The sequence below is a fragment of the Cervus elaphus genome, chromosome 17, assembly GCF_910594005.1.
Source record: "Cervus elaphus chromosome 17, mCerEla1.1, whole genome shotgun sequence".
In the NCBI taxonomy this organism is placed as follows: Eukaryota; Metazoa; Chordata; class Mammalia; order Artiodactyla; family Cervidae; genus Cervus; species Cervus elaphus.
This window is the reverse complement of record NC_057831.1, coordinates 61045651-61071525: the sequence shown is the minus strand read 5'-3', so window position 1 is coordinate 61071525 and position 25875 is coordinate 61045651.

Below are 25875 nucleotides of genomic sequence, written 5' to 3'. Positions count from 1 at the left end.
AAGGGGATGAAAGAGGATGAGATGGCTGGATGGAATCACCAATTTTATGGACATGAGTTTGAGTAAACTCTAGGAGTTGGTGATGGACAGGGAGGCCTGGCGTGCTGCGGTTTATGGGGTCACAAAGAGAAGGACATGACTGAGCAACTGAACTGAAACATCCCCCCTAAATTAACCATTGTTTTGAATTCTCTATGATTCTTTCAGATACTCAATCCATCTATCCTTGCATTCACTCATTAGTTATTTATTAAATAAGTATATATTGAGAACTTAATTAACTTTACCCTCTTAACAAAATTACAATTGCTGAAATCATCGACAAGTAGAAGACAAAAAATGTTGAGAATCTTTTCTACGTCATTTTGTGTTTCTTGTATGTATTTGTCATAGCAACATTACTTAGCATTTTTTAGGCAATGGGACTAAATGCAACAGAAAATATATTTTTAAAAATGAATATTATTTCTTTGAAGTAATGCTAGAAAGATTTTTTTATGTCAAACAGTTTTATAACATAAATAGTGGCAGTGATTTTTACAAAGACTGGACCTTAGCCACTTATTTTTCTATAATTCAATTCTCTCTCATTTAATTTCTTTGTAGGGTTGCTACAAAGTTGTAGTTTGTGAGAGGAAAAGAGTGTTATAAATTTGTGTAGACTTCCATGGGTATAAAACTTGGATAGATTGACATCCTTTTAAAAAGACCTAAAAGTATTCGCTGGCATGAAGAATTGACCCCATTAACAATGTGCTATAAAGGGCAGAGATAAGCTGTCATAAACTTGTAGGTTCAGCAGAAGAAGCTGTGTGACTATAGCCATTGTAACAGAATGATTTAGAGCTTGGGTCCTATTGGCAAAGTGCCTGCAGCGCATGATATGAATATCAGCATGACATGAAGTCATAAAAGCGTTTTCATTCAGCTTCATGTCTAAATACTTCACGGTATTTTCCTCCATCAAAGCCTTCTCTTTTACCACGTCACACATCCAAGCTGTACCATCTCTTCTCTCAGCTTCTCTTTCCCCAGCCTTCCCTGAGCCCAGTTTTTATTGTACTTAGTGATATTTAAGTGGATTTGCTTTGTGGTGCATCTGTAAGTTTGGAATCATCTTAAATGACTAAAATATTTGCATTAAATTATAAGAGTAAATGCAGAATACATGCAAAAGAAGGTTATTTTAATATATCAATTCATTTAATTTTCAAACCTATACAAGAATAACTGTATTAAACAGATGAGGAAAGTTAGGCATGGAGAGTTTAAGTAGTGGAGACAGGAAGTGAACTCAGTCTATCCTACAATCTTTTCTTTTAAATTTCTATTTTAATAGGTCTTTTCTATAACTTAATATTAATTTTGCTTAGGCCCTTTGACCCGATGAAGGGATCTTAATAAAATGTTTTTATTTTTAATGTCTATTTTTTAACATATAGCTTTTTAAATGGCCTACGATAGACATACCAATGAAAACACATAACAAGGACTTCCCACATATTGCATCAGTACCTCTAACATCCTGTCTAGGACACAGACCTAAAATCATTTTCTAGCACCTGCAGAGAAGGGCCACACAAGACAGATGGGTCACAGTGAAGCATTCTGATAAAAAGTGGTCCACTGAAGGAGGAAATAGCAACACACTCCAGTATTCTTGCCACGAAAACCCCATGCACAGTATGAAAAGGCAAAAACGTTTGATGCCGGAAGATGAGCCCCCCAGATTGCAAGGTGTCCAATATGCTACTGGGGAAGAATGGTGGGCCATTCCTAATAGCTCCATGAAGAATGAATTGGCTGGGCCAAAGCCGAAATAGCACTCAGTTGTGGATGTGTCTGGTGTTGAAAGTGAAGTCTGATGCTGTAAAGAACAATATTGCATAGGAATCTGGGATATTAGATCCATGAAACAAGGTAAATTGAACATGGTCAAGCAGGAGATGGCAAGATTGAACATTGAGATCTTAAGAATCAGTGAACTAAAATGGATGGGAATGGGTGAATTTAATTCAAATGGCCATTTTATCTACTACAGTGGGCAAGAATCCCATAGAAGAAATAGACCATCCCTCATAGTCAACATGGAGAAGGCAATGGCACCCCACTCCAGTACCTTGCCTGGAAAATCCCATGGATGGAGGAGCCTGGTGGGCTGCAGTCCATGGGGTCGCTAAGAGTCGGACACGACTGAACGACTTCACTTTCCCTTTTCACTTCCGTGCATTGGAGAAGGAAATGGCAACCCACTCCAGTGTTCTTGCCTAGAGAATCCCAGGGATGGGGGAGCCTGGTGGGCTGCCGTCTATGGGGTCGCACAGAGTCGGACAAGACTGAAGCGACTTAGCAGCAGCAGCAGCATAGTCAACAAAAACAGTCCAAAACGCAGTACTTGGGGGCAATCTCAAAAACGATGGAATGACCTGTCTCAAAAGAGAGAAGGAGGGTTATCTAGGCTCTGGTTTAAAATCTGATTACTCTCTCTCTCCACACTGGTGGGAAAATGCACAACAGAATCACAGGGCTGCCTCCCATTCAGGACTGCTGCAGCCACTAACCAGCGACATCTCCTGTTCTTACTCCCAGCTTATTTATGAGCATTAGTCTCTTGCCTGTGAATTTCTCTTTCTATATTTTTAAACGGTGGATTCAAGCCTGTATTTATAATACTGAATCCACATTAAGCATTAGATGCTAACACAGTGGTATTTTCAAGTTTATCCAAAATAATAAAGAAATGTACCATTTCTGGAGCCTGAAATGGAATACATATCATTCAGATGAATTTAATTATTCAGATAATTCTTATTGCACATCTCTTGCTGAAACTAAAATCTGATTAATGATAAACAACTGCAATTTAAAATCAAGGAGCTAGATTTAGCTAAGAATTGTGAACTAAGAATTGTGAATTATATCTATTTATATTTCTTCAAATAAACTTTTACTTGGATAACTGAGACCTAAATATGTACATGAGAGGTTTATATTCAGAATATCGTTGTGGTTGTTGTTATTTTAATTCACTAGAAGAAACAGCATAAAAATAACCTCATCAGGAATGTGAATGTTGAATGCCTGGCCAGTACAAAAGTCTGGAAAGGGAATACTAAGGCTCTAGAAACTTCAGTGCGTAACCAAGAACTTAAGAACGTGTGATAGCCACTCAGAGAGAGGAGGGAGACTCTTCGTGTCAGGGTGAAAGCTGGAAAGAAAACGGCTGATGGCTCAGTGATAACACTTGGGGCTCACCCTTCTGAGAGAACCGCATGGGATGTGAGCGCTCCCAGGACAATGCGCGCTCCGGCGTGTCTGACTCTGCACCCCGAGGACTGCAGCCCCCGGCCGCTCTGTACACGGCCTTCCCAGACAGGAGCTCTGGCGGGGCTGCCAGCTTCCCCTCCAGGCGGCCGTTCTCACTCAAGGATCGAGCCGGGTCTCTGGCGTCCCATGCATGGGGAGGGTGCGTTCCCTCTGTGCCCACGGGGAAGCCCGTGTTTGCTAAACTGGGTTTATTTCGTGAGAAGCAGAAATTCATGGACCATGCAGGGAAAAGTAACAGAAAGAACTGATCACTCGGAGGAGGAAAACGACAGCAGAGAAATGGCTCCACAGATTTGCAGACTTGAGGAAACATCTCCCTCAGGGTCATCTTCAGACGCAGTGATGGGGAAAACGCACACTTGGATTCTGGGGAGAAAGAAAGAGAACCGACAGCGCCAGGCCCGAGCCAGCGCGAGCGCGCTAATTCAGCTCTGGGAGAGCGGCACTCGGGCGTGACGACCCAAGTGTGTAGTTCTGGAGAATGACTTTTCTTCACCGATGTCAGTAATAGAGGGAAACAGGCATTCAGAGATTGATAGTCCCTTCAGGAGTGAAAAATTAAAATAATGTGAAAAATTAGAAGTATCAGAAACCTAACAAATATGCTAACAAAAATTTCCTCTGCATTAAAGATTTCTATCTGAAAGCTTATGTGTTCAGAAAATAAACAAATTAAAAAAAAAAAACTTTTCTATTTTATGTCCCTAGAGAGCCCATAAATATTCTGAATTTTATAAAATTACTTTGGTCTTTGAATTGTATTAATATACTCTGAAGGATGGAAAACCATGCACTAGATACAAAGTGAAACATAGTATTTTCTAATTTGAAATGGAAATCAATTTTCCCCTAAGATATACTGTTTCTGCTGAAGTACCAATGGTTAATTGATGTTTACATTTTCTAATAATTTTAATAATACTTAATTTCTAGTGGCTTATAATCCTATTACACATTACTTTATTTAACTAAGTAAATATGTTCTTTAATATTAACAAATAATCTTTTCATAGTAATTATCTATTTGTCTACGTATTCATTTATCTAAAAGTATTCTAAAATTATAACCTAATACAAATACTGAGCTATATTGCAGAAAAAAGGAGATAATTACCTTTGCCACTGATCCTAACTTCATAAGTTGTAGTAAAAGCATATTTATGACAGGGAGATTATGTTTTGAAATTATCTGCACCAACATCTGTGACTTTTTGAGCCCTAGGAATCTCTAGGCAATTCCTTGATGATAATTGCAAAAACTGTCCTAATAAAAAATTCTTTAATAGTGTCTAATTTTAATTATCTGAATTAAAATAGCATTTATTGGTAAGCTTTCACAAACCACTCCAGTATTTTTGCCTCAAGAACCCCATGAACAGTATGAAATAGCAGTATCTACTAAAAGTAATCTTCAAAAATATTCTCATTTTATTTTGGCTCACCAGAAGGATAACAAAATTAATCTGACTTCTTATAAAAGAGTTCCCTAGAGTTTCTCAAAAATGTAATTTTAATTTATATTCTTAGTTTCTATTTGACCAAATTTTCAATGGATTATAAACTTGGTGGTGTGTGTGTGTGTGTGTGTGTGTGTGTGTGTGTGTGTTGTGTGTATGAATGCTTAAATTTTTCCTTTACAAATCACCCTGGATGCTGCCCTTACAGTAACATTATTTTCTCAAAATCAGTCTACCTTTCCTTATTTCTGTATATGAGATAAACCTTTAGTTTCAAAACATTCTTTATTCTTCCTCTTTCACAAAATGAATCTCTCTTTTCCAACATAAATCACAAAGGCATTGCTAGGATAGACAAAAACTTTGAAAAGGCAGGAGTAATCTCTAAAATATCCTAAATGATTAAATAGAAAATAAACGAGAAAACAATGCCTTCTTCAATTAAACTGCAACTTGAGTCTATGTTTGAGGAGACAATTCTATCTACAATACATGTGTGATCTATAAAGATTTCTCCCCCTCTGAGTTGCTTGTGTGAACAGATAAAGCTTAGATGAATATTAAAAACCAAGTTCCATTTGAAAATTTCTCTAACTCATGATCTATATTAAGACTCTGTGCTGGACACTGTGAAAGTTGCTAATGAAGTGAGAGTGCTCTTAAGGAATCAATGATCAGGTGATAAGCAGCTGCATATATAACAGAAGGACATAAAATTGACATAGGGGAGGTCAAAGCATTTAGTTCTACCTGTGAAACAAGGCCTCAGAAATTCTCACCAAAGAAGATGGTACTTTAGTTGTACCTTGAAAAGAAGAAGGAGTTGCCTACATTGACAATACTGGTAGTAAGGAGAAGAACAAAACAGCTAGAGTATGTACCTTGAGTTTATATATATATATATACATTGATTTAGGAAATTAGCTTGCTTTGGCTTAAGCCAGCGTTATAAGGAGCAACAGAAAAGTAAAAGATTGTAAAAGCTGAAGAAGTTAGCACTAAGGAGCTGACAGATCCTGGAGGGTTCTATCTACTGTGCCAAAGAGCTTGGATTTTGTCCTAAGCAACAGATGTCAGCAATGTTTTAATTCAAGAGAGGAATTTGTTATGTTCCTATTTCAGATAGAGCTTTTGTCTGCAGTGAAGGACAGATTGGAAGAGGGGAACCTACTGATGGAGAGACCAGTTACACCCACAGTCCTAGTGAGAGGTGATGAGTGTATAATCTACAGAGACTGTCATTAAAGTAGAGAGGAGTTAGATATAAGATGTCAGGGAAGTAAAATTTATAGGACTTGGTGACTGATTGCCTGAGGATTTAAGATAAAAGGTGGCTTCATAAACTATATCCTGAAGTAGAATTTGGGTGAATAATAGCAAATATTTAGGGAAAGATAAAGTTATCCTTTTGTTTATATTGTGTGGGAGGTATTTTGAGGCCATCTATTTACAGATCCCAATGGAAAAGGAGTACATCAACGCTGTATATTGTCACCCTGATTATTTAACTTATATGCAGTGTACATCATGCGAAGTGCCAGGCTGGATGAAGCACAAGCTGGAATCAAGATTGCTGGGAGAAATATCAATAACTTCAGATATGCAGATGGCTCCACCCTTATGGCAGAAAGTGAAGAGGAACTAAAGAACCTCTTGATGAAAGGGAAAGAGGAGAGTGAAAAAGCTGGCTTAGAACTCAACATTCAAAACACTAAGATCATGGCATCCAGTCCCATCACTTCATGGCAAATAGATGGGGAAACAATGGAAATAGTGACATACTTTATTTTCTTGGGCTCCAAAATCACTGCAGCTGGTGACTGCAGCCATGAAATTAAAAGACACTAACTCCTTGGAAGAAAAGCTATGACCAACCTAGACAGCACATTAAAAATCAGAGACATTACTTTGCCAACAAAGGTCTGTCTGCCCAAAGCTGTGGTTTTTCCAGTAGTCATGTATGGATGTGAGAGTTGGACCATAAATAAGGCTGAGCACTGAAGAATTTATGCTTTTGAACTGTGGTGTTGGATAAGACCCTTGAGAGTCCCTTGGCCTGCAAAAAGATCAAACCAGTCCATCCTAAAGGAAATCAGTCCTGAATATTCATTGGAAGGACTGATGCTGAAGCTGAGGCTCCAATACTTTGGCTATCTGATGTGAAGATCCAACTCATTAGAAAAGACCTTGATGCTGGGAAAGATAGAAGGCAGGAGAAGAAGGGGACAACAGAGAACAAGAATGGTAGGGTGGCATCACCAACTCAATGGACCTGAGTTTGAGCAAGCTCCGGGAGATGGTGAAGGACAGGGAAGCCTGGCATGCTGCAGTCCATGGGGTCACAAAGAGTCAGATAAGGCTGAGCATCTGACCTGAACTGAACACTCTTGTATATGCAGGTCCAGAATTTAGAGGACAAATTTGTGCAGTAAATATGGATCAGTGTATTAAACATTTATTGAGCACCATTATGTAGTAGGTAGTGTTCTAAGGATGCATTATTGAATGATCTTTCACTCAAGGAACGTTTGATCTGTTGCATCAGATGAAATATGATAATCAATAGCAGAGGCATCCTAATAGAGATGGATAATCATTTTTGTAAAAATTAAAAAGAGAGCTATAGAAACAGGTAAAGAAAAAGAAAGGTAAACTGGATAAGCAGAGGAAAATCACAAATGGAATCTTGGCCAATATTAATCTTTAAAGGGCATCACAAGAAGAAAAATGCCAAACTGAATAAAAATGTTTAAAGCATAAAAAAGAGAACTAGAATTTTAAGCTAGAAATTGAGATCTTCAAATACAAGGAATAAGAAAAACCAAGAACATTGATCAAAAAATGTTAAATGTTGTGGATCAACGTTACTTCAATTTTTAAAAAAATGTCAGATGTTAAATAGTCAAGTAATATGAAAGACAAAAATATTCTATTGGAATTTAGCTGGCTTGCAAATAACCTTTTAAAGAGTAATTTCAGTAAATTAATAGAGGCAGAAGCTTGATGGCAGAAGGGAAAGAAGTGAATGGAATCTGAGGTCTCCCATTTGTAATAAAGGCAGCAAACATGCTCTTAGCAACAAGTTTGCAGTGGAATGATGGAAAAAATGTTGCAGAGACAAAGGAGTTTTAAGTTTGCAAAGACATGTTTTATTGCATGTGAAAAAGCAGTGAGGAGGGACAGAGCAAGAAGAATCAAAAATATAATAAGGAAAGAACTGATGAACAGTGACCTATTTTATGAGCAAAGGAATAAAAGCCAGAAATCTTTTTTCAAAAATACAACTTGAGGGATTTGCTTTGAACTTGAGAAAAGAAACTACTTTTTCCCAGACTGCTTGAAATAGAATAACAATACATAGACAAAGAGAGATAGATAGGTAATAGATAGAAAGACAGACAGATAGATAGATAGATAATAGACTAGACAGAGAGACAGTTATCATTAACACTAAATTTAAATCCCACATTTTAAGGTATCTATACAGAAGGTAGACCCTGTTTTCAAGTTGAGAAAATATCCCCACTTGCTTACACAAGATAAAATCTACCTCTTTTCTTAATGTTTATTTGATGTATGATGTTTTTGATTGCTAAAAAAGATTAGCTGCTATAACCCTTTTAAATTGAATGACCTAGCAAGCGGAACATTATATTGGTCAATTGCACATGACTATAAGGGTGACCGCATTTAATACACTAGCATAATTGCAAATCTGCTCTTAAATTATTGCCCACATCCTTTCTATTAAATGACTTCATACTTAAGGAAAAAAATCAAACAAGTTTTACCAGTAAGATAACTTTCCTGCTATATTTTAATACAGTGTCTTTTTTATTTTTAAATGTCATTTATATTCATTAGGATGGTGTGAATCTTTATAACTCCACCAGGATAACTAAAACACATCTCAAGCTTAAATATCTTAAACAAAACTATTGCTATTTCCTCTATCTTCTATTTATCTCAGAAAATAGCACTACCATTGACCTTGTTGCTTAAGCCACAAAACAAGCAAAATAATTCTCACAATAATTCTCAACTCCTCTCTTTTTCCCACATAATACATAATACATAAATCCACCAGCACATTTTGCACCTGATAGCTTCTTACATCTCCAACAGGATGCATAAAAGTCAAGCTAGACTTACCTGGACTATTGCAATAAGTCTCTTCCTTCCAGTCTTGACCCGAGTTGGCATAATAATTCACATTTCAGCTTATAATTCTTTTTAAAACCTAAGTTATATCATATTCCTTCTTTCTTGAAACCTTCCAAAGGATTCTCGTACAATAGACAAACTACAAAGCCCCTACCATAACCTTTGGGCTCCCCTGATAACTCAGCTGGTAAAGAATTCGCCTGCAATGCAGGAGACCCCGGTTCAATTCCTGGGTTGGGAAGATCCGCTGGAGAAGGGATAGGCTACCCACTCCCGTATGCTTGGGCTTCCCTTGTGGCTCAGCTGGTAAAGAATCTGCCTGCAGTGTAGGAGACCTGGGTTCAATCCCTGGAGAGGGAAAGACTACCCACTCCAGCACTCTGGCCCAGAGAATTCCATGGGCTAATGGACTACGTAGTCCATGGAGTCACAAAGACTCAGACATGACTGAGCGAATTTCACATTTCACACTACCATAACCTGTAAAGACCCATATGGGTTGATCCTTGACTATCTTTTGAGCTTCATCCCATATCTTCCTTCTCTTTGATGGTCACATTCCCCAGTACACCAAAGATGCTTTTACTGCTGGGCCTTTCTCCAATAAAATCACTGGTCTCTGCCTGGACCCATGCTCCTTTACATCACTGACTTCCATTCAGTCGTCATTTATTAATGGAGATTTTTTCTGACAAGCTTTAAAAAATAACTTCCACTAACTTCTCTCCTCTTACCCAGCTGTAGTTTCTTTCCTAAGCATTTATCAGCAACTGACCCTCTCTCCTTCTATTAGCATATGAGGTCTGTTAGGGTGGGGTAGAAGTCACAGTTTTGTGGAGTGTTGAATCCCCAGGACTATATGCTAATGATGCTGTGCTGAGTTGTTTCAATTGTGTCTGATTTACTGTGACCCCATGGACCATAGCTGCCAGGCTCCTCTGTCCATGGGATTCTCCAGGCAAGAATACTGGAGTGGGTTGTCATTTCCTACTCCAGGGATCTTCTTGACCTAGGGATCAAACCTGGGCCTGATCAGCTTCCTTTGTTGGCAGGCAGATTTGCCGCTAATGACACCTGAGGAAGCCCCATGCTAATGGCACTGGTGATCAGTATTTGTTGAATAAAGGAATGAAGGAATCTTATTTTCTGTTTGGAAATCTATTTCCTGATTTTCCTTTCTTGTCAGTTTGAGCAGGGTTTGAAGACAGATGCTGGTGTGAAGAGAGGAAGTAGGACTGGGAGAGCTTGCAGACCTGTGTCTGTGATTATTGATTATTTTATAATAATCAGTTTGTTGGACTGAAACTGACTAGAAAGCCATGGGCTTGCTTAAAATGTAATCAAGTGACAAAAAAGCAAGGTCAGAGAGAGCTGATTGAAGACATGTAAAATTATGTCATAGATATACAAGGTTCAGGTCTGTTCAATAACATCCTGTATTGATTAAAACATATGAGGATCAAAATGAACCACAAGGTTCAAAAACCAGGAATTTAATTATTTATATGTATTTTTTAATATTATAATATAATATGCTAAATTTAATATGATATTACTTATAAAGTAAACCTTTCAGCAGACTTGCTTTATATTTGTTTGTTTGATTACTGTTTTTATTAGTGGCTATTCAAAACCTGCTTCAGTTCACAAAGATCACAGATAAATGGATTGGTTGCCTACTGAATTTCTGGGTATAATGAAATTGTCTAAACTCTATGAATTTTATTTTGGATTCAATCCCAGTTATACCACTTATAAATTGTGTGAGCAGGGGAAAGTTATTTAGACTTTTCTCATCTATGAAATGTGGATACTAATATATTATTTCATGGGTTGCTATGATAACATGAGACAATATACCTAAAATGTTTAGAACAAGATTTTGTAGGCAATAATCCTTAAGTAAAATTAATATATTATTAACAACACTTTGTGATAGGTGTTTTTCTTATCTAAATTCAGAGTAATGTTTCTCTGTTAGGGAATTAGTGTTTATGTCCCCTCAAAATTAATATGCTGAATTCTAATCCTAGTGATGGTTCTGGGAGATGGGGCCTTCCGACAGTATTAGGTCATGAAAGTGAAGCCCTCATATGGGATCAATACTCTCATAAGAGGGGCTTCCCAGGTGGTGCTAGTGGTAAAGAACCCCCCTGCCAGTGCAGGAGACATAAGAAATGCAGGTTCAATCCCTGGGTCAGGAAGATCCCCTGTAAGAGGGCATGACAACCCACTTCAGTTCTCTTGCCTGGAGGATGCCTTGGACAGAGCATCCTGGTGGGCTATGGTCCACAGGGTCACACAGAGTTGAACGTGACTGAAGCGACTTAGCATGCACGTGCCCGCATAAGAAGAGGCCAGAAGAGAGCTAGCTCAGTCTCTCTCCACCATCGTAGGACACAGGTCAGTTCAGTCGCTCAGTCGTGTCCGACTCTTTGCGACCCCATGGACTGCAGCATGCCAGGCCTCCCTGTCCATCACCAACTCCTAGAGTTTACTCAAACTCATGTCCTTTGAGTTGGTGATGCCATCCAACCATCTCATCCTGGGTCGCCCCCTTCTCCTCCTGCCCTCAATCCCTCCCAGCATCAGGGACACAAGAAGATAACAATCTGCAACTGAGATGAGGGTTCCTGCCAGAACCCGACCACCCGGCACATGATTTCACTCTCCCAGCCTTCGGAACTGGGAGAGGAAAATTTCTGCTGTTTGTAAGGTATCCATTCTATTATACTTTGTTATACCAGCTTGAACTAAGACACAACACTTTCATAGAGAGAGGACATAACATGTTTTTCAAAGATCACATAGTTAACAAATATTAGAGCCAGAATTAAAACCCAAATAGATTCACTCCAAGAGTTCACATTCTTGCTTTCCTAGTCAGTTCTTAAAGAGGCACCAGGAAATATGAATTGATTTTAAAATATGCATGTATTTTTCCCTGAAAATACTTGACTGCTATGAAATAGAACAAACTGGGCAAACATGGAATGTGAGTGGATTGTTACTTAAAAACAGAAACCAGATTTACATTACTGTAAATAATATGCATAATATTTACATTGCTGTAAATATAACATACATTTAAATTATATTTAATGAAAATGTGAGGGAATTTCCACCTTTAAAATTAGTCTTGGTAGAAATTTATGAAACTTTAGATTGCCCTGAAATCATGAATCTGATTTAATTTTGAGATCTACAATGAGAATTATTTTAAAAAATATTCTTAAACTATCTGCCAATTATTGCTACTGCTAAGGATCAACGATGTTCCATAGAATACCCCTGACCTCTGCTGTGGGCCCGTGTTGAATGCCAAGCCCATAGAAAAGACGGGTTCACCAGAATTACAGATCCAAGGGGCCAGAAGGGAGAATATAAGCACTTTAAAAACACAATTGACATAGTTTGAAGAAAGGTATTCTTGTGTAAAACTGAGATAATGTAATGAGAATAAATCATAAAGGTTGCCTTGAATTCAAATAATTAATTGTATAGTGTAAGATAAGGAATTGCTAGCCGGAAATTTGTTCACAAGAAAATGTTCTGACTTTTCAGCTGAGCCTAAGCCAAGTATGATTCCTCACACATTCTCAACAGGCTTTCATCCCTCTTCCACAATGACTGTGATCCTTAATTTTATGTGTCAACTTGACTGGACCGTGAGGTGCCCAGAATATTTGGTTAATCGTTATTATTATGTAGGTTTGCAGGGGCGTTTTCTAATTAGACCAACACCTGAATTGGTAGAAGACGTATGATCCTTTTCTGAGAAAAATAGACCAGTGGTTAACTGGTGCCTCACCTCCTCACAAACTAAGAAATTTTGTTGCCTCCTCCTCACATCTTCTCCTTGTTTCCATATAGAAAATGACTCTTCCTCAATCAGAGGCTAATTTATTTTTCTGCACGCCATAGGCTTTCTCTTAAAGAGCACTTCTGTGTTTTCTACTTTCTCCAGTATCCTCAGTTTTCCCTAGCGCTTATGACCTCATCACCATGCAATTTTCCTGCAGTCCATCCCACTAGATAATGACCGCAGAAAGAAAACACACTTCATTTACTTCTTTCCTCAATACTGTGTGCTAAGTCGCTTGAGTCCTGTCTGACTCTTTGTGACCCTGTGGACTGTGGCCCTCCAGGCTCCTCTGTGCATGAGATTTTCCAGGCAGGAATACTGGAGTGGGTTGCCGTGGCTTTCTCCAGGGGATCTACCTGACCCAGGGATTGAACCCGTGTCTCTCATGTCTCCTGCATCGGGAGGCAGGTTCTTTACCACTCAGCCACCTGGGAAGCTCCCTTTCATCAGCATTACTTTATGGCCAAGCATTCTGATGGATTTTCTTCTAAACATTACAGTTGCACTTCCTCAAGACTTATGTGCTCTTTATAAAGCTTCTGTCCTCTAATAAAGCTTCTTTCTTCCAGTAATCAAAGATAACTCCTTCAGGGCTTACAAAGACCTTCATATTGAAAAATTTATTTTGAAAGTACTGTTTTCAATATGTTCAGACTTTCAGTAGCATCCAACGAAAGTCACAATGCCTCCCTTTATGAGATGTCTTGCTTTCAGAACACATCACTCCTCTGGTTGTTCTTTCACCACTTCTGTCTCCTTAGCACGTTTTCCATCTATTCATCCCTAAATGTCTCCAACCCTCAGTAATGAGTCTTTTTCTCTCCTCTCTTAGCAGCTTCTCCCTTTGCATTAAATACCTTAATTTCTAGGGATTTAAATAAAATCTTTATTATATATGGTCCTTTCAGCTACAAATAACAGAGTCCCCAGCTTGTATTAGTTTAAATAATAGAGGATTAGTTGAGTCAATTAATCAAGTCAAGAAGCTACCTTGCAACTGATACTGGTTCAATCTTTATCTCATGGTTGCAAAGTAGCTGCCACATTTTGAAATATTCTATTCTTATACAATAGCATCCTGAACTGAAAGCAGGAAAGAAGCCTGGAAAATTTTTTTTCCCTGATGTCTCTGTATAACAGGAAAAATAACATTAATGCAATAGAAGACTTCAGAAATATTTCTTATGTTTTATTGACCAGAATTGGGTCACATGTTCATTCATAGACCAATTGTTAATGTGAAAATATTTGCCATCGTTTGATTAAAATCAAACTATTTCAACTTCTTGGCCTTAAAACAGTTTCTGAATACATTTGGAGTTCTATTAGATGCCTACCTTGAAGTCATTTCCCTCTTGATTTTTAGAAATAGAACTTTTTTTTTTTCTTTTTATGTATCAAGATCCTAGCTTAGGGGACTTCCCTAGAGGCACAGAAAGGAGATGTTTAATCCCTGGTTGGGGAACTAAGATCCCATATGCCTTGTGGCCAAAAAACATAGAAGCAATATTATAACAAATGCAATAAAGACAAAAAAAAATCCCTAGATACGTAAGAAAGTAGATCCAGCACTTTGTCTAGAGGTGAAGTTATGGTTAATTTTGCACCAATGAAAAGAAAAGGAATTTTTTGAGACACTTTTGGGAACGCTTTTGGAACTCTCATAAAAGGGTGATGTGTGCCAAAAGGACTTCACCCATGCTGCTCCCCATTTTCCTACCTTTGAACGTGACATGATGGTTAGAGTTGCCACAGTGAACTTGCAATCACAAGGGGAATATTAAACATACACATACACACACACACACACATTCCCAACATTGATTTTTACCTTTACCTTGCCATGAACTAATGCCTTTACCTTTACTTTGCCGTAATAAGACTTTACCTTCAGAATTCCTGCTATATGAGTAAATTAATTCCCAGTATTTAAGCCACTATTTGTTAGGCATTTTGTTATTTACTGAGATAGCATACCTAACTGATACACCATCTATATTCTGTTGGCTTTCTGATCTACATTTCTGAGACCTATGTGAGCTGTCATATCTTTGGTACAAGATGATTATTTATTAGATAATCAATGAAATGTTAAAAAATGTGATCTCTGTTAACAAAATCTCTCCTTGACATCTATAACTGGATGTTTCAAATCCAGTATAGTATAGTCAAATCTGGACTCTGAATTCTATGCCCCCGGCTTTAGGACTTATTTCCTCTCACATAATCTTTAGGTAAATATGACAATATCCACTGTGGTAGGTTCTCCAGAGAAACAAAATCAATTATCAAGATTACAAAGAAGTAGCTCCCGAGATTGTGGAGAATGAGGAGTCCCAAGGTCAGCAGTAAGCAAGCCGGGGACTCAGGAGAACTAGTGGTGTGCTTCCAATCTAAGTCTGAAGGCCTGAGAAATAAAAGAGCTGATGGGATATGTTCCAGTCCAAGTCCAGGTCTGAAGGCAGGAAAACAACAATGTTCTAGCTCAAAGGTAGACAGACAGAGCAAGTTCTCCCTTCCTCAGCCTGCTTTTTCTCTTCAGGTCATCAGTGATTGGATGTGGTCTCCATCCACATTGGGGAGGACAATCATCTTTACTCAGTCTACTGATTCAAATGTTAATCTCATCCAGACATATCCTCACAGACACTCTGAGAATAATGTTTAGCTCAAATATCTGGGTACCCAGTGACTCAGTCAATTGATACAGAAAATTGGTCATCCATTCCATCGTTTTTAAGCCAATATTTATCTGTGATTATTCTATGGAAAGTTCCACTGCTCTGAATTTAAAATTTATTTTCTATTATGAGGTTCCAAGCCATATATTTAGATTAATGTTCTTTCTTCACTTTCATTTTCTATGACTTGTTCATTATTACCCACTGATATCCAGAACCAAATGGAAAACATCTATGCTTTTCTTTATTTTAACTTTGTTTTAATATCTGAGACCATTTATACGCTTTACACATGATGATTTATTCTACCTGGAACACTCTTTCTGCTCTTTACTGGCATGTTCCTTCTTTTTTTGCAGGTCCTTAACAAGGGTATCCACAGAGAGATTTTCTCTGATATTTGTACTTAATTCAGGTTTCCCAGTTATTTGCTATCACAGGACATATTTTTTTTACTTCATTGCATTTATTGTGACACTGTATTTAAATAATTTAGTTAAATGCTATTAAAATACTTTTAAGTAATCTATGCTATAGCACAGGGAACTATACTAAGTATCTTGTAATAACCTATAGTAGAGAATGTAAAAAATATATATATATACTTTATGTATATATATGTATAACTGAATCACTTTGATGTATATGTGAAACTAACGTTTTAAATCCACTGTATTTTAATAATTTAAAAAAGTAAAAATTGAAACAAAAAATAAAATACACTAAAAGAAATTGGATAATTGTTATTTAGTATGTTTTTGTTATATGTGTTTAATGTCAGATCCTAGGATGGGTACAAACTATGTGTGATACAGAGTACCTGCCGTTCTCAACGGCATTCAAATTCAAGTTTAAATAAAAATTGCATATCTACTGTTATGTAGGGAAGATCCTTGGAGAAGGAAATGGCAACCCTCTCTAGCATTCTTGCTTGGGAAATCCCATGGACAGAGCAGCCTGGCAGGTCACGAAAGAGTCAGACCTAAGACTCAGTAACTAAACAGCAGCAGCAACTGTTATGCAACAAATGACCCAGGATTTGGTGACTTGAAACACTGAACTTTTACTATCTCACAGTTTCTGTGACTTGGGTATCTGGGTACAGCTTAGCTGGGTGTCTCTTGTTCTGGGTTGCTGGCAAAGCTGCAACTGGGGGAGAAGCCTTAAAAACTCACCCCGTGGTTGTTGACAAGATTTAATTCTTCTCATGTCCTTGGACTAAGGTCTTCGTTTCTCCTTCACTGTTGCCCAGCAGTCTGCCTGTTTCTTGCCACACCAGCCTCCTCGTGGGAAAGCGCACAACACGTCAGCTTGCATTCCTTCCAACAAACTAGTGAGGGAGTGAAAATGGCAACAAGTTGGAAGGCACAGTCCTTTTGTAGCATTATCAGAAAATACTATTCTATCACTGTTGCCATACCCTTTGTTTTTAGCAAGTGAGTCTCCAGGTCTGACTCACATACAATTGGAAGGCATGAACACCAGGAGGTGGGAATCTTTTAGAGCCATCCTAGAAACTTCCTACATCAAACATAATACTTCAGAGTTCTAAATTTAGTCGTTATGCTGTGACTTTACCTAGTGTTATTTATCGTCTAGAATTTAAGACTCATAACATATATTCAAGTGTTTCTCTAATATTGTATCAATCAGCTTCCTGCCTATTGCAGGTTCATATAAGGAACCTGTGGTAGATGGAATAACGCCACTCTCTCTCCTCCTATCCCCTTGGAAAAATGTCTATATCCTAATCTCCTAAACCTGTGAGTGTTACCTTATATTGTAAAATGAAACCTGCAAGTATTAAGGATTTGGGGATGGAAGTGTATCCTATATTATCTGGGTGAATCCAGTGTAACCACAAAGGTTATTGTAAAAGGGAGGCAGGAGGAATAAAGTGGAGGAGATGTGATGCTGAACCAAGAAATTGAAATGATATAAGGAAGGGACTGCTAGCTAAGGAATGCAGGCAGCCTCGAGAAAATGAAAAAGATATGACTTTAATTATACCTTATAATAATTATATTTGAGAGAACTAAAGTGAGTAGCTTGAAAAACAAGAGAATTAGACACCATTCCAATTAAATACTTACCAAAGCATGAGTTAAAAACACAAGCTTTCCAATGACTGATTGATTTAGTAGGTACTGAAAGAGATCAAAGTCCCTTTTAATTTTTTTATTTTTTATTTATTTATTTTTTGTGTGTATTCCCCATCCTGAACCCCTCTCCCATCTCCCTCTCCAACCGATCCCTCTGGGTCATCCCAGTGCATCAGCCCCGAGCACCCTGTCTCATGCATCAAACCTGGACTGGCGACTCGTTTCACATATGATAACATACATGTTTCAATGGTATCCTCCCATATCATCCCACCCTCGCCCTCTCCCACAGAGTCCAAAAGTCTGTTCTGTACATCTGTGTCTCTTTTGCTGTCTCGCATACAGGGTTATCATTACCATCTTTTTAAATTCCATATATATGTGTTAGTATGCTGTAATGTTCTTTATCTTTCTGGCTTACTTCACTCTGTATAATGGGCTCCAGTTTCATCCATCTCATTAGAACTGATTCAAATGAATTCTTTTTAATGGCTGAGTAATATTCCATGGTGTATATGTACCACAGCTTCCTTATCCATTCGTCTGCTGATGGGCATCTAGGTTGCTTCCACGTCCTGGCTATTATAAACAGTGCTGCGATGAACACTGGGGTGCACGTGTCTCTTTCAGATCTGGTTTCCTCAGTGTGTATGCCCAGAAGAGGGGTTGCTGGCTCATATGGCAGTTCTGTTTCCAGTTTTTTAAGGAAACTCCACACTGTTCTCCATAGTGGAGATTTTTAATAGACTTTAATTATACCTTATAATAATTATACTTGAGAGAACTAAAGTGAGTACCTTGAAAAACAAGAGAATTAGACACCATTCCAGTTAAATACTTACCAAAGCACGAGTTAAAAACACGAGCTTTGAGCTTTCCAATGACTGACTGATGTAGTAGGTACTGAAAGAGTTCAAAGTTCCTTTTAAATCTAAGAATTTATGATATCATGATTTTTAAATCAATAGATTGTAAATCAAAATTTTCTATAATATCTTTTAAAGTATAAGTATTAGATCAGCTGAACATGTATCTAAATTAAAAAATATATGCATACATTTTACAGAATTATGTGCTATAAACAAATCAGTTCAATAAAGTACACTTCAATAATCAAATTCTGCTTTAGAGAAAGGTAAAACATCTTTTAGCATTTCCTGTTATTTTGTAATTCACTAAGGAAAAAGAGATTGACTGAAGTATATGTTTAAATTTTATCCATATGCAAATGTAATTTAATACATTTTAGAAAATCTGCTAAAAATACTTCTGCAGCTTTAGATAAATTCACTGAGGTTCTTGAAATACGTGTTTCGTATGCTCCTGTAATTTTATCTTAAAAGACTCTGATGACTATTTTCCATGTTTAGAACTCCATATTATTTACACTGCTCTTTTCTGGAGCAAACTGTATTTATTTAAAGACTTGTAGTCTGCATTACTTAGTTTTATATTCTAAAATCATTTAGGTATTAATAGAACTTTACTTTCAACATATTCCAAGAATTCATAAAATAGACTTCTTTGGTACAAAACTTAAGGGACATCTAAAGGAAATTTGGAAAAAACAAATTTCCTAACAATTTCTAACATCAAGAAGTCAATCATGAAATGTCTTCATAAATTAAAAATGTTTATAGTAAAGCATCAAATATGATATTTGTTTGATTATGGCTTACGCTTAGTAACTAATCTTTTTTCTTTGATTTACAGAAATATATAAATCACTGATATTTTCCAAGAAACCTACCTTTAGAACTCTAAGGTTGTTTATGGTGAACTGGCAGCTTACAATTAAATAGAGAAAAAGGTTTATAATGTTCTGGTGTCTTTGCAATACCATATAGAATAATAAGGCAGATTTCTTTCCACCCTCTGCATTTTGATTCATGATTTGAATTTTTATAAGAGAGTAGTTGGTGATTGGGACTCATAAAGAAGAGACAGAATTGCACCAAGAAGAAATAAATTTTAAAACCCATATACTGAGGGACCCTTGAGTAAAGTGTATGCATGTGTATGTGTGTGTGCGCGTTTCAAAGTTAGAGGATGATGAATAATTTAGAGGAGAAAGATGGTGATAATTATAACAAGTCAAAACAGTTGTTTCCCTATTTGGGTGAGGCAGTAAAAAGCAAATGAACTTTTTTTTTTTTTTTTTTTGGCCTTCCCACGTAGCACGTGGGAATCTCAATTTCTTGACCAGGATAGAAACCATGCCCCTGCAATGGAAGCATGGAGTCCTAAACATTGGACTGCTGGGAATTACCTGATGTTGGGTTTTTTTTAAATTTAATTTTACAGTAAGCATTGCCAAGATTTAGTTCTTTAACTACCCAGCGATGGAAGCCTGATCTTATATGTGGGTTAACACACAAAGTATGATTCTTAGAACAAGGCAATAGCACACTTCCCACTACATATCCAGAAGATGAGACATTGTCTCTTTTTGGAAACCAGTATCTCAGAACATAACCTGGGCTTCATCAGACTCTTCCTTATATCTGACGGGAGAGATGCAAAATATAGGCACAGCCAAGGGCTCTTCATGGAAAACGGTAGCAGAATCTAGACTCCATCAGCAACAGTGGTAGGAATGCAGGGGCTGTGACGCCCGGGGTATCGACATCACCAGCTGAACGCCTGAAGGAATCACTGACTATGCTCTCTGTAACTAAGATACACTCAGTTTCTTTCTTTCCAGGCTTCCTTCTAAATCTTCAAACTGCCTGTCATGATTCCAATAAATTGCTTCTCTGCTTATGTGAATCAATTCCTGTTGTTTATGACAAAAGAACTTTAACTAATATTGAAATCTGACCCAGAAATATATGACAGAAAGCAAATCCTTAGGGAAATGGAAGAAATATATGATTCGTTTGAGCCTAGATGGGTCTGAAGACCATGAAAACTCCATTAGTATTCCAGGATAGGAACTTGATACCACATGGTATACAGTGATAGTTCAGCTAGTTAAAGACCCTATAATCCCTGAGAATCAAGTAGCCATTGACCTAGCCAAGGAAGGCTTTTGGTCTAATGAGACATAGATTTGTTTTTGAGACAGGACAGGTATCATGAATTCAAGTCTATAGTGTGATGACTTCTTGTAATGGGACTGAAAAATTAAAGTAAATTAAATGAAAAAAATATTATGATCAAATTCCTAAATCCTTAGTTCAAAATGTGGTAGATTGCAATAATGGACACCAATGATTCCTCTCATCTTTGTATGCTCATGCCACTTCACTCGTGAAGAGTTGGGGTCATTTCTTTTCTTTTTTCTCCTCTATTCTAGGCTGATTTTGTAACTAGCTTTGACCAACAGAATGAACTGCAAGTGATATGTTTAAGTGTGCAGTATAAGGTTTGGGCTTAGAAGGGCATAGTAGCTTCCTCTTTTGAGATTCTCTATGGGAAAATAGCGTGAGTCAGACCTTTGAATGAAGACAGAACTCGCAGAGCCAGAGAGGCTCAGCCAACCCCCAGCAATACTAACCACTCCGGTTAAGGCTCCAAAAACATGGGTGAAGCCATCTTGGATCCTTCAGCTCTAGTTACAGCTCCAGCCAACACCTTGCAGGAAAGAGATGCATCACCAGTGGGAGGCTGAATATCAGCTCTAGTTACAGCTCCAGCCAACACCTTGCAGGAAAGAGACGCATCACCAGTGGAAGGCTGAATAGCAATGCTCTGAAGGTAGCTACAATCTATCCCTGGAACCTACGAACAACACTTCACATGGCAAAAAAGACTTTATAAATATGATTAAGTCAAATCATTTCTTGGGAGTGAAAGTGAAAATCACTTTGTCATATCCGACTCTTTGAGACCCCATGGACTGTACCGTCCATGTACATGGAATTCTCCAAGCTAGAATACTGGAGTAAGTAGCCTTTCCCTTCTCCAGGGGATCTTCCCAACCCAGGGATCGAACCCAGGTCTCCCTCATTGCAGGTGGATTCTTTACCAGCTGAGCCACAAGGAAAGCCCAAGAATACTGGGGTGGGTTGCCTATCCCTTCGCCAGTGGATCTTCCTGACCCAGGAATCCAGCTGGGGTCTCCTGCATTGCAGGCAGATTCTTTACCAACTGAGCTATCAGGGAAGCCCTTGGGAATGAAAGATTATCCTGAATTATCTGCTGGACCCAAAATGCGATCCAAGGATCTTAAAGAGGGAGACAAAAAAAGGTTAAAGACATAGTATTAAGAGATGTCACAGTGGAAACAGGAGGCTGGAGTGATAAGGGAAATGGGTCATGAGCCAATCAATGAAAGCAGGGGGGTACTGAAAGTTTAAAAAGGCAGAGACAAATTCTCCCAGCAAAATCTCCAGAAGAAATCAGCCATGCTGAGTTGGCACTTTAGCTCAGGGAAATTAAACTGTAAGAAAATTTGCATTGCTTTCAGATATGTAGGTCTGGTAATTTGTTACAGCAACAAAAGTCAACTAATACAACATCCCTGTTGAGCCCTCCCTAAATCACGGGGCTTCCCAGGTGGTGCAGCTGGTAAAGACTCTACCTGTTCAATGCAGGAGACACAAGAGACGTCGGCTCGATCCTTGGGTCAGGAAGATCCCCTGCAAGAGGAAATGGCAACCCATTCCAGTATTCTTGCCTAGAAAACCCCATGGATGGAGAAGCCTGACTGGCTACAGTCCATCGGGTCGCAAAGAGTTGAACAATGAGAAATAATGAATAGTTATGCCACTAAACTTAGAAGTTGTTCTTAGGAAATAATAAATTAGTGGAATAGAATGTTAGTGGAAAACCAAGGCTCCTTAAATTGTGCTAAAAAAACTACCAGTTACAGGCTCAAGGATTCATGTAAATTTTTTATTCTATGGATTTATACTTTCAATCGATTTCAGAGTTACCAAGCTTTGTATGCAAAATTTAGTACCCTGTCAGGCAAGAGAATTTTGAGAACTAGAATAGATATTTAAAGGACGATTTGGAGACTCCAAGTACAAGAAGCACAGCATTCATTGAGTCTCCTCTGGTTGCCAAAGCAACCTATCCTCACTTTTCAGGGCAGGCAGAGGCCCCCTCACCTGAAAGATTAACTGTGAAAAGCTTCCTAGAATAAAAACTTAAGCCAGATGCCAGCACAACAAAGTCAATCCAGAAAGAGATATTTACAGCAAAACAATTTCACAGATTTGTTATAAAAATTGATAATTTATGCATTCTATCAGGAAAATATTTCTGAAAGTATATGAACAAGAAGAAAAAAAATGTAGTTTTATATTGAATTCTCTGATTATGCTGCAATTACCAAATTATTGCTTCTTCCTGTCTCCTGTGCCATTGCAGTCATGTGTTTTATCGTTATAGAGTATATATACTCATAATGACTCATTATTTTTCCTTTAGACAATTATTTTTCAAATTGATTAAAAATAATTTTGAAGTCTTTTACATTTGCCTTCACTTTAAGCATATTTATAGTCTGTCATCTTTGTTTTGCGTACCTATACAAGTTTCTTTCAGGTATATTTCTTCTACTTGATAAACTTTATTATTTCTTGTAGTTCAGCCGCTGGTAATGAATTCTCTTCTTTGACTTCTGTGAAAAAGTCTTTGTTTCACCTTTTTTTATGAAAGAAAACTAGACCTTCATCCTTCAGTACCAAGGTTACATCGTCTTGATCGGCGCTATAATTAGTCCAGAGAAACAATGACTGTTACTCATACCTTTAAACTACTGACATCATCCTAACAGAATTGAGAGTAAAGGAAATAGCAAGTTAGCTGAGACATCTGCATATCAAAAGGTAGAAGATAAGTCATATGAATATAAAGGAGACTATTATCTCAGTTTAGCCTCTGGGGGCCCAGCAGTCTGGAACTTGTCAGAACACCCAGCACACTTTGCATACTCATCACTAATAAAGGACAAAAATAAGAAAACATACTCTTGGTTTTTCTAAACTTTGATGATCATGTGATATATATATGCATCTGATTTACTTCCAGTTTATATTAGGGCTTGGAATAAGGGAAGAATTTCCACATTCAGATTGCAGAAAAAGCAGCTCTACCTTTTTACATCCTTATGATTCAACTCATAAATTTATGATCCAAGAATCTGTAGCTGATCTTGCGTTGTAAGAGACCATAGGAATGACATCAGCGGACCCTGGGCAGTCGGAGCAAAGTAATGTTTCATAAGCAACTATTTTCTTTTGAGAAACGGCTCTTGGCTACAAATTAAGCATAGACAGAGGCAGATCTCTGGACCAGGGACACCAAGTAACCATACAAAGTAAGCTGGCCATAATATACATGATGATATCTATCCAGCCCCAATACTGAACTTGCCCAGCAATGATTCACAATTAAAAGAAGTATCAGAGACCAGACATAAGCTGGTTCTGAGACCACACACATTTGGTAAACAAACTGCATTCACTCCTGGCATGCCCTCTTTGGCCATACTAACATCTAAGCTTTCTCCTGTAAAATACACTTCTGGAGAGTTCTCCAGTATCATACGACTGACAAGAAAGAAACCTGAGTATTATGTATGACAGAAATAAAATGAAAAATTTAATAAGATGGTATACTCTGATTTAAAACGTCTACAAAGAAGTTACACTAGAAGATTGAGTCACCAATTCAAACATTTCTTTCAAAAGGCTGAATTTTGAGTTGTATATCTGACCCTCTCTTTCTCCTAGAAGTGGCTCATGGCGAACCTCTGCACCAGTGTGTTGGCAGATGTGAAGGTCTGGCCACATAGTAAGGAGGCTGTAAGAAATACAATGAGAAGACTAGTACCAAACTCCTTCTGGCTGGGGTGTTTCATTTAAGATTGCGATATGGAAGACAGTATGATGGATGCCTAAGACTGTTACCCTGAATGTTGAGAAATGTATGATAAAGGTGGAAAATGAAGAGGAAAGAAAAAGAATATGAATGATAAAAAGAGGATTCTCTTTTATTGTCATATTCTACGATCATAACAAGTGTTAAAATTTAATAAAAGCCACTACTGCACTATAGAAAAAGCTTTACCAAGGGCTCAGATCGTTGGGAATGAAGTTTTATCACATCTCTAAGCTGAAATCCCTGTCTGGTAAGGACACAGAAACATAAAAACAGTGCTCAGAAGAAGAAAGTGATAAACACCATCTATAGATGTTGTTGTTCAGTTGCTAAGTTGTGTCTGACTTTTTGCAACTCCATGGACTGTAGGATGTCAGGCACCTCTGTCCTCCACCATCTTCTGGATTTTGTTCAATTCATGTCCATTGAGTCAGTGATGCTATCTAACCATCTCATTCTCTGCCATCCCCTATGAACCTACTTCAAGTTAATTAAATAAAGTGTGGACTTCTTAGGTGACACAATGGTAAAACTCTGCCTGCCAATGAAGGAGACACAAAAGACTCCAGGTTCATTCCTGGCTTGGGAAGAACCCCTGGAGTAGGAAATGGCAACCCACTCCAGTATTCTTGCCTGGAAAATTCCAAGGACAAAGGAGCCTGACGCTACAGTCCATGGGGTCGCAAAGAGTCAGACATGCCTGAACACAAACAGGGTTTATAAGTTTTCTAACACTGCTCTAACAAACTGAGACAAAATCAGTGGCTCACTGTAATGGCTATTTTTCTTCTATTAATTTACTGTTTTTAATGCTAATTCATTCATTTACTTATTCACTTTTATAAAAGCATTTCTCAGGTGATCCTGTATGCCAGAGACTGTTAGTTTCATTCCTTTATATTAATTATAATATAATAATCATGGATAATAAGTTTATGCTTATAAATATTAACAAAAGCCAGTGCTGCTATACATTAGCCATTATCTAGCTCAGTGGTTTTCAACTAAGGCAACTTTGCCACCATCACTCTCTTCCTTCCAAAGAGGATTGGACAACATGTGGAGTGATTTTTGTCCTGACTTTGGTTGGGGGGGATTCTACTGGAATCTAGTGGGTAGAGGCCAAAGATTTTTCTAAACATCCTAGAATGCACAGTACAATTCCCCACAACAAAGAATTATTCAGCCTGAAATATCAACAGTGCCAAGGTTGAGAAACCCTGATCTGCCTGTACATTTTCAAAATGTATGCATTATACAACAAATCTAAAGCATATTTTTCTTGGACATGTACTTATGGTTTTGTTTGTCAACCAGTGGCAGCAATGTAATAGGAACCATTGAAAAACCTGTTATCTTCAGATGTTAAAATTTTCAGAATTTTTTTTAAAGTACAGGTGAAGATAACTGATTTATATATGTATGTGTGTATATATATGTATGTG